The sequence below is a fragment of the Cupressus sempervirens genome, chromosome 5 (assembly GCF_028749045.1).
Source record: "Cupressus sempervirens isolate cs-2001-9-10 chromosome 5, ASM2874904v1, whole genome shotgun sequence".
NCBI classification, from domain to species: Eukaryota; Viridiplantae; Streptophyta; class Pinopsida; order Cupressales; family Cupressaceae; genus Cupressus; species Cupressus sempervirens.
This window is the reverse complement of record NC_143122.1, coordinates 785,966,850-785,987,064: the sequence shown is the minus strand read 5'-3', so window position 1 is coordinate 785,987,064 and position 20,215 is coordinate 785,966,850.

Sequence of the window (20,215 nt, the reverse complement as noted above, 5' to 3'; positions counted from 1 at the left end):
TTTACAGTAATATAAACCATTTCATCTTCTTCATTACTATCTGAATCTTTAGCTATGAAATAAGATTTCTTTCCTTTGTCCTTGTAGTCTTTGTAGTTTTTGAAATCCTTCTTTCCTTTGAATTTTTTTGTGTTTCTTTTCATCTTTGTCTTCTCTTTTTTGGCACCTAGCAACAATGTATCCAACTTCTTCACAAGAGAAATAGATTAAAGGAATTTTACCTTTATAAATTCCTTTGCCTTTGAAATACCTCCCAATTAATGCTTCAATGGCTTCAAGATCACTTCCAAAAATGTCTTCCTCTTCACTTTTATATTGTTTTCTATTATACTTTCTGGCTTTCTTCTTGAGTGATACCTTGGCTTCAAATGCAAACTCAAGATTGCTAGAACTAGGAGTATAATTGTCATAGTTGTCTAGTTCAAATGTTGTCAACCTTCCAACTAGAGCATCCAAAGTTATAGTATAATTTGGATTACATCTCATCTCTTGAATAGAATACACTCTAATTGCATAGATAGGAAGAAGGGTTCTGAGTACCCTTCTTACCGCTATTACATCATCAATTTTTCCTCTGGAGGCTTTGATAGCATTAATACTAGCTTTGATTCTATCAACATATTTTTCAATATTTCCATCTTCTCTCATTTTCATTTGATCAAATTATCCTCTAACACTTTTATCTTTGGCTCTCCTTACATTGTCATCTCCTCCATATATTTCTTTTAACTCAATCCACAATTTTTGGCTTCATCAAATTCAACATAGTTGAGAGATGAGGCAATATCAATCATCATTATATTATGACTTTTCTTCTTTGTCAATCCTTCAACAATCATAGTTCCAGTAGGAGCTTTGTATTTAGCATCTAGATTCTTTAGCCATGTATCTACAATGGTTACTAAGTGTAGCCTCATGATTTCTTGACATGCCTTGAAGTTATCTTTGTTCAATTTTGGAATCTCCCTTTTGTAAGACATCATGATCTTTAGCTTAGGTCCTTGAAACCTTTTCTGTAAGCACCAAAAGAAGCTCTGATACCAATTTTTGGAAATATAAGAGGAGTTACTAAGAGGGGAAGGGTGAATCAGTAACCACTAAAATAAATCCTAGATCCCTTAGATTTCAATACAAAACAAAACTTTGATTAAATTGTAATATGTTGTAACTCAACAAATACACATTCACTCTGCATACACTAGCAAATGTTGTAACTCGATAAATACTGAAATAACTTGGTAACTATTGAACATGAAAATCTTTAAGATATTATTTGTGATTAATCTTAACTAATTTAGTTTCATACACAAGAGAAATAACATGAACACAATTGACACCAAGATTTAACATGGAAACCCAATTTGGGAAAAACCACCAATTGCAACTAGTTACTGATTTCCACTCTTCTAACGTGAGCCCTGTTGGGAGCCAACCCTATTAAAGGTTACAAAACACACTGTTAGGTGTGACCTTGTTAGAGGATTTAATCACCCTATTAGGTGTGGCCTTGTTAGAGGTCTTGAGACACTTCAAATAGAAATGTCACCTTGTTAGAGGATTTACAAATAGCTATTAAGCTGACTCTATTAAGAGATTTAGAGGATTGCTACAATGGTTAGAAAGTAACAATGAGATGACCTAATTTTTGGTGCAACTGAATTTTTAATTATAGATCTCAATTTTGGCGTGTATACTTGATCCTTCCTGATTGAATGTACCTTTGCAGCTCAACAAGGATATTTTGCTTATCCTTCCAATTTGCTTCATCTAAGCTTCATCAAATCTTCTTATCATTCCACACATTCAATCCTTAACTTGACCTTATATTTATATCTTACATATTTTTAAGAAATCTTGGATATAACTTAGAATAATTAATATTCGTCTTCTCAGTCGGCTAGAACCAATAACTAAATCTATTGAAATCAATATGCCAAAACAAGAAAATCCTTCGTTAGCAACCCTGCTCGGTAGACATTAACTCAGAAATGATTTTCCTATATTAACCAAGTGAACTCAGTTAGCACTACATATTCACAAAGTTCTTTTAGCAACAAAGTGAGCTTGGTTAACATTGGTTCCATCCAACATTTCCTTCATTAACCAAGTGAGCTTGGTTAGTACTCAACTTTTGCAAACTTTCCTTTGTTGCCCAAGTGAACTCAGTAGACACTGTCTTCTAAACTAGGAAAACTTTAGAATTCTCAGTAGACATAAGAAATTATTCTTCATTGCCTGAGTGAGCTTCACATACACTGACTAGCAATGATATGACATTTTGTGTAACATTAAAGACAATACAAAATGAATCAATTGTATTCAACAGTTTAATGTTGATTTTCTACTAACACTGGACTTTAAGTAGTATTTTGTTGTTAACTGGTGGGTTCTTTGAAAAAACCTATTTTACTTAATCAAAAATTATTTTTTTAATGTAATTAATATAATCTAATTATATTTTATCATTATTTAATTATTTAATTTTTATATCTAATCCTTATTATCATTAGATTACGCTCTGGAAATGGGACATTACAATCTCAATATCTTATTATTTCTTTATGTAGCTCACATATGATTATGGTCAAGCATCAAATCACACATCTAATTGTCAATAGAAAATCATAGAATCATCCAAAAATTTAACTTATCATATCCATACCTTGCATACTAAAACTAATCCATTTATATACCTTTCCAACTTAAATATTCTCAATCAACCTTCAAAATTATTTCCCGCAAAATGTGAGGGACATAAACCAAAACTGAATATTAGAACTTTATAACTGAAGGTTAACATCTAGGATGTCTTCACTACAATTCCAAGTAATTTAATTGACAAGGAAAATCAATAACTTAGGCCAATTTTTCTAATTAATGGCATGTGCTCTATATTCTGTTATATTAACCAGACAATATATTCTTCAACCAAAACATGTGCCAACCAATATTTTAACATAGGATAACATAACTTTATCATATTGAAACCTTTTATTATCTACATCTAAAATTATGGCCAATAATATTTATTCTACCAAGACCACTAATAAAAAAATAAAGATCTTATCTAGTGTTTCCTGTAGTATATTTAGGCAAATTTCTACTCAAAACTTTATCAATATTGAATCTAATATCAGGTGATCATACCACATATCTTGATTTTCATCAATGAAAACATGTATGCACTTAGTCATGACCACTTTCCAACAATAACCTTAACCATTAGCTATCCCACCATTGCCACTATTGATACAATCTTTGCTTTGATGAATCTTAACAATCGAATTTTCTATGCCTATATCACTATTGCAACTATCTCACAGTATTTGCATCATCTTATAATATTTGACTCCATCTCTAAAATTATGTAATGCATCAATATTTAATCCATTCTCAGGATTCTACCACCCATATAATACCACAAAACCATATTCTCTAGTATCTTGTTATAACATCCATTTTCCATTATTCCTAAAGTTCATCGATTCATATCTGTCCATCAAATTATTTAGTAAATTCTCAACATAGAAATCCTATTAGTTACCTATTATATATCTACTACCTTCTAATCTATAAAAAATGTATCACCTAAGGTTTAAGCCTTGTATTCATATTCTTAGCTTTCATTCCTTCCTCCTTAAAATGAAGTAAACTAAACCTTCTTTCATCTTTGATGATATAAACTACATTCCTTTGACAATCATGAATAACACCAAAAATCACTCATATTAACCACATCACAAAGTATATCATCTCAATACTTGATCTAATGTTGAATATAACCCAACACTATTGATGCAGGAGCATCCTGGATTGCCTTGTTATCCTGATCATTTTTTTCATTATGCATGTTGATGCCAAGTTATTATAGCTCTAGTGGCTCTAATGGATGCTGAGTTACTGTAGCTCTAGTGGATGCCAAGTTACCTAGTGTATGCCAAGTGACTCTTCATGTTCCAAGTTACCTAGTGTATGCTAAGTGACTCTTCATGTGTCGAGTTACCCAGTGTATGCCAAGTGACTCTTCATATGTCAAGTTACCCAGTGCATGCCAAGTGACTCTTCATGTTCCAAGTTACCCAATGTGTGCCAAGTGACTCTTCATGTGCCAAGTTAACCAATGTATGCCAAGTGACTCTTTATGTGCCAAGTTACCTAGTGTATGCCAAGTGACTCTTCATGTGTTGAGTTACCTAGTGTATGACAAGTGACTCTTCATGTGTCGAGTTATTTAGTGTATTCCAAGTGACTCTTCGTGTGCCAAGTTACCCTGTGTATGCCAAGTGACTCTTCATGTGTCGAATTACCCAGTGTATGCCAAGTGACTCTTCATGTGCCGAGTTACCTAGTGTATGCTAAGTGACTCTTCATATGCCAAGTTACCTAGTGTATGTTGAGTGACTCTTCATGTGTTGAGTTACTCAGTTTATGCCGAGTGTTTCTTCATGTGCCGAGTTATGCAATGTATGCCAAGTGTCAGTATTTGGATGTGATTTCTGTGAGCTAACTTGTGGGATTTATTTTCAATCATGACATTTATGTTAAGATATTTTCTTGGGATGGGCCCAGACCATTTTTGGGTCAGCCCTCCTCTTATTTAATGTTCTTGAATGATCTATAAGCCATTTTGGTAAGTATATATAGAGTTTTTAGGCTTAGAGTTAGGCAAGTTTTTGGGAGAAGAGAAATTGGGAGAGCAAAACTGAAAGTGCAAATTTGCAGTTGAATCTTTGAATGTGAATGTATTTGTAATTGGTCGTAACCCAGAAGGCCTTATAGTTGGGCATGTATGAAGATATTTTGATGAATTAATAAAAGTATTTCACTCTTCTTCCTCCTTTGTTTTTGTTCTTTGTTTTTGCTTCTGTTGTGTTAACTCTTGTAGGGTGGTTTGGATAGTTGGGTGAGCCTTTGGCCCTAGTTATTCACACCTTGGCCTGTGTCAACTATTCTTTCATTTCTACCATGTGATAATCTTGAAACCAACTTATTCCATAAGGACAAGGGTTTTTGAATTTTCTTAGTTATAATTTTTGTAACATTTATTTTGATACAATACTATTTGTACTTGTACCTTCCATTATCATCTTGCAATATTTGTCACCAGACTTGCAAATAGTTGAAAATTATTGTTTTCTCTTCTTAAGCTTTAGTTCCTTATTTCTTACCATGACTCTTTTAAACATCAAACACTTTCCCATCTCACGTAAAAATTCTCTTTCAAAAATTTCATTCTTATCCACTTGTTTCTCATGTTGCACTAGGTTCTATTTTCCCTTGGAACCACTTAAACATTGAGCAACCCTATGACCAATATTCCCATATTTGAAATAGGTTCCTTTCAATTCTCCATTGCTTCTACTCTTTTCCTAAATCTTCTAATTAGGCTCATCTTTAATCACCATTTTATCTTTTCCTTTACCAGCAATCAATTTATCCCTAACCCTAGGGGTAACTTGCATTCTCTTCAACTTATTTTCTTCATTTAAAGAATACTAATTATAATCTTCAATTTAAATAATCCTCAACATACTTAACTCATCTTTACTATTAATTCTCAAGCCATTAACATAACTAGTTAGCTTCTCCTTGGATGACTATTGGTGCTCATACCATATTGTCATTTTTTAGAACTCCTTAATGTATACTTTTAATATCATATATTTCTAGTTTAGATTTTATAATTTCTAAAAATCATCACCCTTCATTTGGTTATATTTTGTTCACCATTATCCTCTATGTCTTTCTATAAAATTCCTTCCATGATAAAGTAACATGACCCTTCAACTTAGTTTGTGCTGACCTAACTCTCTCTATGGATCCTTTACATCTTCAAGCTAAAAATAATCCTATACCATTAATCCAATCTATCAATTCCTCTAGTTGTAAATAACTAGAAAGGCATGCAACATTAATTATATGAATCTTACCTATTTGTGCCATAGCTATCAACAATTTTTTTTCTTCTTTGGCATGAATCTCAACTTAAACTATCTAAAGATCTTCAACTACTTCCTAAAATTCATCTTCAAACTCAAGGTTTCTCCTAGCCCCAACTAAGGCATTTTGGATCTTAGTCCTTATCTCATTCATCAAATCCTCCATCATCTACTCTAGTCTTCTAAGTTTTGTTTTTATAGCTAAAATTTTTACCAAGATTCTAATCTTCAATTCCTCGGATTTGATGACCTAGTCACAAGTATTGATTTCCATCATCTGATTTGACAAACTACTAACACAAATAATCTTCCTCAACCAATTACATTTTTTTGGTAACCAAGAAATGCATCAAATTCACAAAATAAGAAATACCTCCTTGTGCATCTACCACAATTACAAGTTAGATATGTGTTGTGATGTGAAGTCTAATCAAGCTTAGAGGTTAATTTTTGTCCCACTTTATTCAACGTGTTTCCACTCAAATTTTATTATGGGGTTTTGGGGGTAGCACCCCCAAGACAGGGTCAAGGGGAAGTACCCCTTGCAGATTCTTGGGCTAGAGCCCCAAGTGTGCTCCCTATCACTGTACAAGGTGGATTTGAGGAGAAATTCCCATATGGGGTTTTTTCAGGGGCAACACCCTTGAAAGTTTGATTGACTTTATTATCGTAAAATGCATTGGCTATTATTTTTCTATTGGATGACTTATTCTAGCCCTAATTTTGTAAACAAAAAAATATTGTATAAATTAGCTTAGCATTAGGGATTTCTTTATGTATATTGAAATCGTAGCTTCTTGTGGTGGTATTGAGTTGTAAGGGATTACATATTGTAATAATTGTATAATAAGAATATTGAACTTGTTGTTTCGTGGATGTAGCCCAAAGATTGGGTGAACCACGTTAAATATTTGTGTCTTGTGTTCTCTATGTGTGATTTATTATTTTTTGATATTGGTTATATTTGGATGTGATTGTTATTTATGTGACAATAATCCTAACAAGATGATCTTTTTCCACCCCACAACTAGGTTCACAAGTGTGATCTCAGTCTTCCAATTGTGAATCATTTTCTTTTGTACATTGTACTAACCTTTGGTTGAAGTAGATCATAACCTTAAAAATTCTACCACTTGATAATAAAAAGAGATGAAAGTCAAACACAACATTCCAAGTTCTTGAGTTACCAAAGATGCAAACATAACCAAAAAACCATCTCTGGCACTACTTGACATAGCCAAGATCAGGCAAATCTCTAAGTGAGATATATATAGCATTGTAATTAGAGTACAAATACCAAAAAAAATGCACCAAAAAACTTAAAAGGAAAGAAAGAATGTTTAATATATCATTGGATTTCCATAAAGTTAACTTATAAATGCAATTATAACACCACTATTTTCAATATACAACTACTAGCAAATTCTAAGTTTATCATCCCTCAAAATTGTGAACCTTAAAAAACTTAACCTTCATATTTCTTCTAAACTACCTTCAACAATCTATCACATTTACTACACTTTGTTGCTCAACCTTTCACTTCTAGGATCTTCCTTGCACTACTTAATCTAGAACCTCTAACCTACTTATATACAAGATCATTAACTATAGGTCAGCATATATAATTGTTACATACCAAGATAAAGGAAACATAACACAATAGATAAGTCAATACCCAAAACATAAGAATAATCCTCAAATGGATACAACATATCATGAAAACATACAAGAGGGTTCATGAAATAAACTATAATATAGAATAATGCACCCACACACATTACATGCCATGAATCTCCATTCTAAGCCACGTCTCACCAACCTAACTATTAGAATAGCAAAGCCACAATATGACCAAACCAGTCTCAAGATAACTTCATCTAGAAAAATTGGAGCACCATGAAAAGATAAACATAAGGATTACATGATTCTTACGACACATCATAAGGATCATGTAATAATAAGCTAAAACAACATGAAATTTTCCCAAATAAATAGTAAACAAATAAACTAAAATAAAATATCTTTTAGTGATGCAATATTTCCAATGACCCAAGATTATTCCTATACCAGGGTAAGATCTACCTCTAGAAAATGATCTATCTTTCTAGAATCTCCCAAACCTTCCATTTTGTCTATGCTCATGATTTTTGTTCAAACTTTCTTATGCTTTTGATTTAAACTAATAAGTTTCCTCAATACATTGCATCTTGACCAAACTAATCTCATCAAGGTATGACATCGTTAAACCATTCACATATCTTTCAATCATTTTAACCTAATCATTTGTATCACCAAATCTTGTATCTAAGTTGTAGAAATCTTCACTATAATCCTTCACACTCAAATCATTTGTCCTTAGGTTCTATAATTTCTCCATAAAATTAATTTGACAATCTCCTAGTAGTAACTTGTCTTTTAACTTATACACTATCTTATCCCATGACTCAATTTTATCCTTTATCCTCATTTTTCTATCCAACTGCAAGTGTTCCCACCATAAGGGTGCATGTCTTTTCAACTTAGTATTGATATTCTCACCTTCTTATCTATATTGGTTCTTCCATATTCAAAATATTTCTCCATCTCAATGATTCAATCAAGTAATTTAATAGAATACATAACCAAGAGGGTTAAAATAAGGTTTGGAATACATTCTAGTTAGGGCTCTAAGAAATATTTTGTCTCCTTACTGAAGTAAAATTTCTTCACCTTCAACTATAATTTTTTCTTCTTCATCATCAAGGTAAGTGCACAAAGCTGTGGTACCAAAAAGATGCCACTTTTTGTTTTTTTCCTTATCTAAGAAATAGTGCAATCACATTATAGGGCAATCATACTATAGTGTGATTGTGTTATGATTTGGGTGGATGATCCTTAGGCTTGTGAAAATAAAAAGGTAGTGTGATCACACTATAGTGCGGTCATTCTTTTTGAAAAATTAATAAATAAAGTAACACAATCGCATTGTTGAAAAAGTTATTAAAAAAAATAAAACCTGAGATTTTTTTCTCATTTCTATCTATTATGTTTCCAGTCACTTTGGCATTTTCCTATTTTCCAAGGATGTGAATGCATTGTTCCTAGTTTTTTTCAACATCAATTTGCATAAAAAATCACTCCACATCTTCAAAAATCCAAAACTAGTTGAGGCAGTATAAATCTTAACTTTTGTTTTTATTAAATTTTGTATTTTACAATTTTACAATTATTATTTTGAATTTTGATTTGGTTTTGTTTAGTTTTTAAAAATAGTGTTACTCAATCGTCAAGTAATGTATAAAATTTACCACCTAATCCTCCAGTATACAATCCACCAAACCCTCCACAAGATCAAGCCAAAAACACTTAAAATGAAGAACAACCACTTCTACAACCTCCACCAATAGAAGTCCTCCTCCAGGGACCCAAGAAAAATTGTTGAATGAAACTTAAATAGGGAGAACTGAGTTAGAAATAATTATTAGAAGGCTAAAGAATTTGCTTCAAAATAATCTTGGTAGGGCACAATTAGCACAATGTCTTGATACCATTGTGGGTCAAGTAACATCTATTAGTGGTCAATTGAATCTATGGCATAATAAAAGAGAAGAACAAAAAAATATTATGTTGATAAATTATCCTATGAAGATGTAAAATTTTAGAAGTTACCAAAGATGATATATGTTCTTCTCTTAAAAATCCAAGAGAGTAAAACATAATGAGAACTACAACTAAAAGGTTCCTCATCCATTGATTCATTCATGATGGTATAAAAATATCTTTTGTGGTAAATGGTGGATGGTGTTTGATGCCACTCCTTGTAAAAATCATGAGGTTCTGAAGTATTCCTGATAAAATTATACTATGAGTTTGTCCTTGGGGAGATTCCCAATTATTTTGATATTCTTCCTTCTCATGATAGAGGTGGGGGATCATCATTTGATAATCTAGGGGAACTTCATGACCCTAATGTTGTTAGGGAACTTGTTGGAAAATTGCAAGTGGATCATATTATTATTCCTTCTATTGTGAAGGAATGTGTAGAGGCCCACACACTAGGAACTATTAGATATTTGACTTAGAGACTTAATTATGCACCACTCCTTTGGTTGTGGATGAGCCTAGTCAGGCTAGTGGTCACATGCGGACATCATGTGGAGTTCTATGCACATTTGGCACTTCCAACAGAGAGGATGATGATAATGAGATGATGATCGATAACTTTCTCAAAACCACATTTGGAATTAATACACATGTAAATATAAATAATTATATTTTAAACTATTTTGATCACATCTCATATGTACATAAATGACTAATAAATTAGTATGTCTTGACATTGTTCAAAATTTTGGGCCAAAGTGTTAATAGCATTAGTAATGATCCCTCGATCTCATTTTATGCCACGTTGACGATTCCACAAGTATGTATCAGTGTATTCATGTAAATTAATACATCTATTTATAATATAATCATATGAAAGGTCAACTCAAAACTTTTATCCATGTTCATTAGTTCTATGTTGAACCATTGAATTTCACATTGGACTATAAGTGTGGGAATGATACCACTCATGTAGATGTATATTCACTTGCATATTAATTTGATTCAATTAAATATGTTTATTTAATAAATGAATGAATAATTAACTTATTTAGATTATTACATGATCATGTGCAGAGTCGGAGTGGTCATGATAATGTTGACTTGGGGTCACCTGGCTTTCGGATGAGTTCATTTTCCCCTAAGACTTAAATATGTACTAATGCATTTTAATTTGTATGTTTATAGTACATTTTTTTTCACATGAATTTGATGTCTAATAGATTTAAATACATGTACAATAGGTAAATGTTGCACCTTCAGAATTGACACCATATAATGAAGGACACGGTGCTACATTCATTGAGGTAGCCAATTCTTTTATTGATAATGTGGTATAAAAAAATATGTATTCTTCATAACTGCATTTGATTATTGTGTTGTATCATTTTCATATATGAACATCAGAGACTCCTCCAAATCTTTGTCATTTTATTGATTAGGGTGTCATTGATGGAGTCTCTAGTTCTTAGCCACTAACTGAGGTATGAAAGAGTTTGCATTAAAATTTAGTTAGTATTGAAATTAGATATGATATTCATAAGTATGATCAATGATAACTTGGATGATTTTTTTAGGGTCTTATTACTCTCGATCATTCATGTGTCCCTAAGGTGGATGTAGAGAGGGATTATCATCTAGTGGTAAGAAAATAGTTTATTTTATGTGTACATATATTTCATTTTTTAAAGTATAGTAGTTATTGATTCACATATAGTTTTAACTGTAATAGTTTAAGTTATAGAAGAGTCTAGACTGATGAACTAGTAAGCATATTAGGAAGACCCTATCATTTGTAGCATCTCCCTCTTCTCAAAAATCAAAGACAGGTAGGGATTTTTTTCTTCCCCTAATGGGAAGGAGTAGATATTTAGGGATGTACATTTTATGCATGTATAGCGTTATTGGACATATATTTTGTATATTACTTTTTTATGTATGTCATTTTCGACATACATTTCATGTATGACATTATTAGACATATGTGTATGATGTTTTAAATAATCAATGTATGACATTATTAGACATTGTATGACATTATCGGATATTGACATTATTAAACCTTTTGGAAACAACCTTGAGTCTTTGTTATCACATTGGATTTGATTATTGTGTTCTTGGATTAGCTGATTGGATGCTAAGATTTGATGATTGTGAATTCTAAGATTCAATGCTTTGGAAAATCAAGAAATTTAATAATGCATAGTGTATTAGACCTATTGAAATATATGTGCATTTATTGATCAATAGTTTACAAAGTTTAGTACATTTATGTTGGTTGAATTCTTTGTTGAAATTTGTGTCTAGTGCTACATGAATGGTTTGAATGTGTGGATTTCTCACATGTTCTAGAGATTTTTTGCATGTAAATAGTTGTATGAATGTTATTAATCCAAGATAGGCTAGTCCATTTGGATCTTGTCAAGATGACCTCAACATAGACATTTTAAATATTAACACTAATCACATTTTCTAGGGATGGAAATTTGCTACAAAATCATGATACTTTAAATTTATGCCAAAAAAATACTATATAGAATGATGCTTTTTTGTAGCTTTAATGCTTAAGACATTCTACACACCACATTAAGGAATTCTATTCCCCAAATTTTTATATTTGTAGTTGGTCATGGAAGGAAACTTAAATTAAACTAACAAGTTAATTATCATTATAAACATCATACCATAGATATAAAACTACTTTCCTTTACTTGGCCCACAAAATGTCATGCTGGGAACCTATCTTGTACCACATGCTTATGCCTCAATAATGATAAGGGATAAATACTCCTCTATTATGTGACTAATATATTTTCTTTAGATTTTGTAAAGGGTTTGATTGTCACCTTATGGTCCTCCATCCACATAACCAGTTTTTCTTAGATCTTCATCTTCATTGCCTTCAACTTCTAGACCACTTATTTCTTGATTTCCACAACATTAAGAATTTTCAATATCTCATTATTCAAGAATCAAAAACATTATAACTTGAGTTACAAAATAGTTAATGCCAATATTCAAAGGATCCAAAAAATTTAATGGATTAGTAGCATTAAACTTTGAAATACTAGTCCATGATTTTGTTCACATAGGTATGGGCATATTTTGCTTCAATATATCATCTTCTGCTAAATCATCATTCACTCTACTTGAAGATTATTATGGATCAGCAACATTAAAGATAGGACATTTAATGGATTGGAAAAGTTTGATGGATCAACAATAATAAACATGCAAACACTAGTCCATGTTTCCCTTCGCATAGGCAAGGGCATATTTTGCTTCAATTTATCATCTTCCACGAGATCATCATTCACTCTACTACCTTGTTTTTTTCTTTTCTTTCTATCACCGCCATTAAAGAAAGAATCTTGGTCCCTTAACATAATGAAACTCCTTGGTTTTAATGTGAAATAAGAGGAGTGGGATTTCATCTTCACTACCAAGTCATCCTTAGAAGCCTCATTAGAGACTTAGAGTTGGGCATGCCATCATTAAAAATGCCTTCTTTTAAGAATTCATAATCATAGCCATCAAAACTATTTTACATAAGAAATTAATCTTATATTCAATCTTTAGTTTACATCCACTAATAGGATGGGACTGGAGGGGAGATATTGATTTCAAAATCATCTAAATATGCCTAGAAGCTTGAGCTAGGTGGGTGGAGTCACTGACAATATTGTATCTAGTAGAGTGTCTTCATTCATAGTTAGAAGTAGAAGTACAAGTTGAATATGAATTTATGTTGAGACCTCAAGATTTCAAAATCATCAAAACCATATTTTCATTACACATTATGAATTTAGTTATCTAGAAGTAGGTTGATAAATCTTGAGAACTAGTGTAAGTCACCTAAGTGATTACTAATAAATTATATCATTTCACTAAGAAAGTGTTGATTTATCATTTAAAAGTCCTTAAATGGTTGATTTAGCTTAAAAGTGTTTAGTTATAATTTAGTGCATCTTGGGGACACCCAGGTACGACATGTGTGAAAGAATTCTCAATGTTTGGTGATGAAAATGAGATGTTCCCTAGTGTTTACCTAGCCAACTAGGCCTAATGAAGCTGACAGAATGGCCCCACGATGAATGGATTGGAAGATGCTCTATTTAGCAACTTTCCACTATACAAAATGCAAGATTTTGTGTCAAGTGAAATATGTTTTCCAAAACCAAACCATGTGGAGAATCAAAAAATAAAGCTACATCCACTTAGACCTTGGGAACACCTTCCTTATGCACTTCACAAAACTTTGATAACCATCATGAGGTCCAAGATATCACCCTTTGAAAATTGTTGTTCCAATTGATTTAGTTCATCTTGGGGCATATGTGAAAGAATTCTTGATACTGATTGAGTGAAACAAGATATCCCCTAGTGTTTACCTTGCCATTCAAACCTGATAGAGCTGATGAAATGGTCCCAGGATGAATGGATTGAAAGATGCTCCATTGAGAAACTTTCTATTGTGCTAAAATGCAAGATTTTGTGTGAAGTGAAACTAGTTCTCCAAAAGCAAAGTGAAACTGGTTCTCCAAAAGAAAGCCATGGGGAACATTAAAAAATAGAGCTACACACACCTAGACCTTGGGAATACCTTCCTTTTTCACTTTATAGTTCACTTTGATAACTATCATGAGTTCCAAGATATCTCCCTTCAAACATCATTATTTGGATCGACTTAGTGCATCTTGGGGACACCTAGGTATGGCATATGCAAAAGAATTCTCAATGCTTGATGAGAAAAATGAGATGTCCCCTAGTGTTTACTTGACCAACTGGACCTAAAAGAGCTAACAGAATGGTCCCATGATGAACAGATTGAAAGATGCTCGATCTAGCAATTTTCTACTATGCAAAAATGCAAGATTTTGTGTCAAGTGAAACTTTTTCACCAAAACCAAACTACGTGTCCAGAGCATCAAAAAAAGGATTTACATGCATGTGGACCTCGGGAATACCTTCCTTACACACTTTACAAAACCTCAATAACCATCATGACGTCCACAATATCTCTCTTTGCAAATCATTGTTTCGATCAACTTAGTGAATCTTGGGGACACCTAGGTATGACATGCACTAAAGCATTCTCTATGCTTAACGAATGAAACAAGATGTCCCCTAGAATTAATCTAGCTAATTGGACCTAAAAAAGCTAGCAAAATGGTCTCATGATGAATATATTGAAAGATGCTCCATTTATATAATTTTTGTTGTGCAAAAATACAAGATGTTGTGTTAAGTGAAATGTGATTGCCAATACTAAACTATGTGGAGCATCAAAAAATAGAGGTAAATGTAATTAGACCTTTCAAAGAAATTCCTTGTGCACTTCATGAAACTTTGATAACTATTATGAGGTCCAAGATATAGTCCTTTGAAAATCATTATTTTGATCGACGTAGTGCATCTTGGGGGCACCTAGGTATGGCATGCATGAAATCATTCTCGATGCTTTGTGAGAGAAAAAGATTCCCCCTAGTGTTTATCTAGCCAACCAAACCTAACAGACCTTAAAGGAATGGTCCCGCAATGAATGGATTGAAAGATGCTTCATTTTGTAACTTTTCCCTGCATAAGAATGCAAAATTTTGTCTTCTTATAAGTTAAGTTTTTTATTTACAATATTTGAAAGAAAAATGTTTTTAAAACATTTCTAACCATTTTTATGCATTATTTTGATCAATCCTCTATTCATTTTCCCTCATTGTGTCGATTGGTTCCATGGGTTTTTTAATACATTAATTTTAAGTTTTTGCATAATAGCTTGACAACTCAATAACTTGGGCCAATTTTCCTAATTATTGTCACGTGCTTTGTATTTTGTTATATTAATCATACATTGTATTCTTCATCCAAAACATGTGCCAACCAATATTTTAATATAGGAGAACATAATTATATCATATTCAACCCTTATATTATCTATGTCCAAAATGCAAGATTTTGTATCAAGTGAAACGTGTTTTCCAAAACCAAACCATGTGGAGCATCACACACTTAGATCTTGAGAATACCTTCCTTGTGCACTTTACACAAATTTGCTAATAGTCATAAGGTACAAGATATTTCCCTTTGAAAATCATTGTTTTGATTGACTTAGTGCAACTTGGAGACACCTAGGTGCATGTGTGAAAGCATTCTTGATGCTTGTTGAGAGAAACAAGATTTCTACTAGCATTCACCCAACCAACCAAACCTAACAGAGCTAACAAAATGGTCCTATGATGAATGGATTGAAAGATGTTCCATTTAGCAACTTTCTACTATGTTACAATGCAAGATTTTGTGTCAAGTGAAATTAGTTCTCCAAAACCAAACTATGTGAAGCATAAAAAAATGGAGCTACACACACCTAGACCTTGGAATACTTCCTTTTTCACTTATGGAACTTCAATAACTATTACGAGTTCCAAGATATCACCCTTCAAAAATTGTTGTTTGGATTGACTTAGTGCATCTTGGGGACACCTAGGTATGGCATGCACAAAAGTACTATCAATGATCAGTGAGAAAAATGAGATGTCCATTAGTGTTTACTCAACCAATTGGACCTAATAGAGCTTACAGAATGGTCCCACTATGAACGTATTGAATGGTGCTCCATTTAGAAACTTTTCACTATGCAAAAATGCAAGATTTTATGTCAAGTAAAACTTGTTTTCCAAAACCAAACCATGTGGAGCATCGAAAAAAGGATCTGCATGCACATAGACCTTAGGAATACCTTCCTTTATAAACTTCACAAAACTTTGACAATGATCACGAGGTCCACAACATCACCCTTCACAAATCATTATTTTGATTGACTTAGTGCATCTTGGGAATACCTTGGTACGACATGTGAAAAATAATTCTCAATTCTTGGTGAGTGAAACAAGATGTCCCCTAGAATATACCTAGCCAATTGGACTTAACGAAGCTAATAGAATGGTCCCACGATGAACAGATTAAAAGATGCTCCATTTAGTAACTTTCCACTATGCAAAAATACAAGATTTTGTGTCAAGTAAAATGTGATCACCAAAACCAACTTCATGAAACTACTATAACTATCATGAGGTCCAAGATATCACCCTTTGAAAATCATTATTTAGATTGAATTAGTGCCTCTTGGGGGCACCTTTGTATGACATGTGTGAAAGAATTCTCAATGTTTAGTGACAGAAATGAGATGTCCCCTAGTTTTTACCTGGCCAACTAGACCTAATAGAGCTGATAGAATGATACCACAATGAACAAATTGAAAGATGTTCCATTTAGCAACTTTTTACTATGAAGGAATGCAAGATTTTGTCTTCTTGCAAGTTATGTTATTTCTATATAATCTTTGAAAGGAAAATGTTTTGGAAACATTTCTAACCATTCCTAGACATTATTCTAATCATTCCTTCATTCATTTTCCCTCATTGTGCTAATTGGCTCCATTTTAGAGGGGTTTCTAATACACTAATATTGAGTTTTTGCATAATAGCTTGACCCATTCCTTGAATGGTTGTCCAATACTCAAGGAATGGAAGTATTCTAATGTGTATGATACATTACTAAATAAATATATGCAAGAAATTGAGTGAATGAAGGTGTACTCTACAATATTTATGTATTTGGGTTCATTAGAATGAAGGCTAGTCTATAACAGTAGAATGTCTAGCTTAAGGAGTGCATATTTTTGTGATTGAAGATATGTTTTTAGTTTGAAGACAAGGTGTAGGAACCTTCAAATCATCCAATAAGTTATTGGAGATAAGCTAATTGAAGAACCCTCATAATTAGGGCCTATTGAGGAGGGTATAGAGCCTTTTGTACTTGGACATCCCAAGGGACAATATTGATTGTGGATTCCTTCAATTAGGATTAAATAATACAATATGGTCCAAGGTTTTGGGGTTTGGTCACAAGTTTTGCATATACTTTGTTTGTATTTATGTTCTTTGTCCTAATAGGTCAAACTTAGAAATTTCAAACAAAATCAACACTTGGCTGCCTAAAACCTCTTAAATTACCTTATTTTATGCATGTCTAACTAAACCAAACCATTTGTATCATTGAGTGAAGGTTATTTGGTATTTTTCCAAACTGAAGCCATAAGGAATGTCATTCAATCAATGCAATGAATGTATTTCAAAAATCTACACAATACAATCTTGGTAACAAAGTCACAATAACATTCATCTCTTTATATTATGATATGAATGTTTATTTACAACTTAGCTCTATTTAAGGCATTGATAGGAAAGAGATAAGGAGAGAAAACCTTTGGTCTTGCCCAAAAGAGATATATGAAATTTATAAATGTTGTACATCACATGATTTGGCAATTACATCTAATCTAAGTAATTAGTCAGATCTTCTCTACCCTTTATTGTCTCAAGTATTGAAGCTTCCAAAGAGTCTTATTGTTTGGTTTTCCTCTATATTTGATCAAGTGGACATTTAATGCAATGATATGGTTTGATAAATGAATAATCTTCATCATTTTATTCCAATCCTTGAATAACCACAAGTTAGGGTTCTTCATACCATATTATCTAAGCCATGTATCAATTACTAGCACCAAATTTATGTAAGGAAGCAAAGGTGTGCTGAATCACTTCCTACACTAATCTTGAGAGGACGGTTATGCAAATTTCAACTTAAACATCACAAAGATCTCAAGAAATGCATAATAAAACAATCAAAATAACAATGAACATATAACACAATCATTACCATGGGGAAACCCTTCTGGGAGAAAAACCACACCCTCCAAAACCTGTACAATGTGTTATCAAACCAAGATGATTACAATACACTTGCAATGCAGGTTCTCATAGGAGTGCATCACCACAACTCAAACTTGGAGAGACTTCTTCTAGCACCCTATCTTGCAAACTAAACTCAATTACACAAACACCTCCCCAAGCCCTCCTTTTATAGTGATTTTACAACCTGGAAATCACTTGTGGTTTTACAAAACCATGGGCAAAACTACCATGCCACATTTTACCCATTTTTGACATTTACATTTCCAAGATGGAAAAAACAACCAGGTTAAAATAGTATTCCCGTCCATAATTTTGTCTCTTAGTTTAGACCCCCATAAAAGTCATAAAATAAGCTAACTATGCTCTAAAAATGGCCCTCCTATTTTCTACTATGGATAGGACACCTTTTGGTATTTTATACACTATTTTCCAACAGATAAACAAGTGGAAAACTTTCACAAACAAATTCTAGAATTTTCCAAAAAAAGATTGCAAGGTTGAGACACATGTTCTCAACATTCTCCCACTTGTCGAATACCTTGCAAGAGTCAGGGTATCCAAAATATTATGAAATTAATTGCTAGGGGACGAGAGGCCCATAAACTCTAAACATCATCTCAATTTTTTTGTGCTCACAGGCTTAGTTAATGCATCAAAAACATTCACCAAAGTCTCCACCTTCTCCAGCTTCACCTTGCCATACTCAACCATATCTCTCACAAAATGATATTGTACATCAATGTGCTTGGTCCTAGCATGAAAATTCAGGTTCTTTGCTAAGAATATTGCACTCTGAATGTCACTATAAATTGTCACTAAACCCTATTTGAACTCTATATCTAAACACAATTTCTTTAGCTAGATGGCTTCCTTGCAAGCATGAGTAGCTACCATACACCCTACCTCAGTAGTGGAAAAAGTGACCACAACCTATCACTTGCTCATCCAACTGATTGCACCACCAAATAATGTAAACACATATGCATTGGTGGATCTTCTACTATCAACATCACTGGCCCAGTCTGAATCCACATAGCCTCGAATATCTAAGGAATGCTTATTTCCTATTCCATGAAAACATATCGAGTACACTAAGGTACCCTGCAAGTATCTGAAAACTCTTTTTACTGCATCCCAATATGCTTTTCCTAGATTATACATATAATGGGAAAGTATTCCCACTACTTGGGCAATGTCTAATCTTGTATAAACCATAGCATACATTAAACTTCCAATAGCACTCTGATATGGTACTTGACTCTTCTCTTCCATCTCTAATGGGGATGTGGGACACTATGAACTAGAAAGCTTTGTTCCCATTGTAACAGGAACACTCAATGGTCTTGACTCCTACATATTGAATCTTCTTAGAATAGTACCAACATACTTACTTTGACCTAGCCAAAGCTTTTTGCTCTATCTATCTCTTATAATCTCCATTCCCAAAATGTGCCTAGCTGCACCAAGATCTTTCATTTCAAACTTTATCAAGAGCTAAGATTTTAACTTTGCAATCAAACCTTTTCCTTTTCTAATAAACAACATGTCATCGACATACAAGGCAATAACTAGGAAATAATTAGCATTAGATTTGAAATATATATAGTGATCAGATTTAGATCGCATAAATCCCAAACTCAACACATATGTATCAAACTTCTGGTACCACATCCTAGGACTCTATTTTGAACCATACAAGGATTTCTTCAATTTATAGACTAAATGACTTTTACCTTTTACCACATAGTGCTCTAGCTATGACATGTAAATTTCTTCCTCTAAATCTCCATGAAGGAAAGTAGTTTTCACATCCATTTTCTCAATCTCTAGATCATAAGCTACTATAATAGAAAAAAAAAATCTAATGGATGTCATTTTGGCTACTAGAGAAAAAGCTCACCATAATCTACTCCCTCAACCTGAGAGTAACCTTTTGCAACCAAA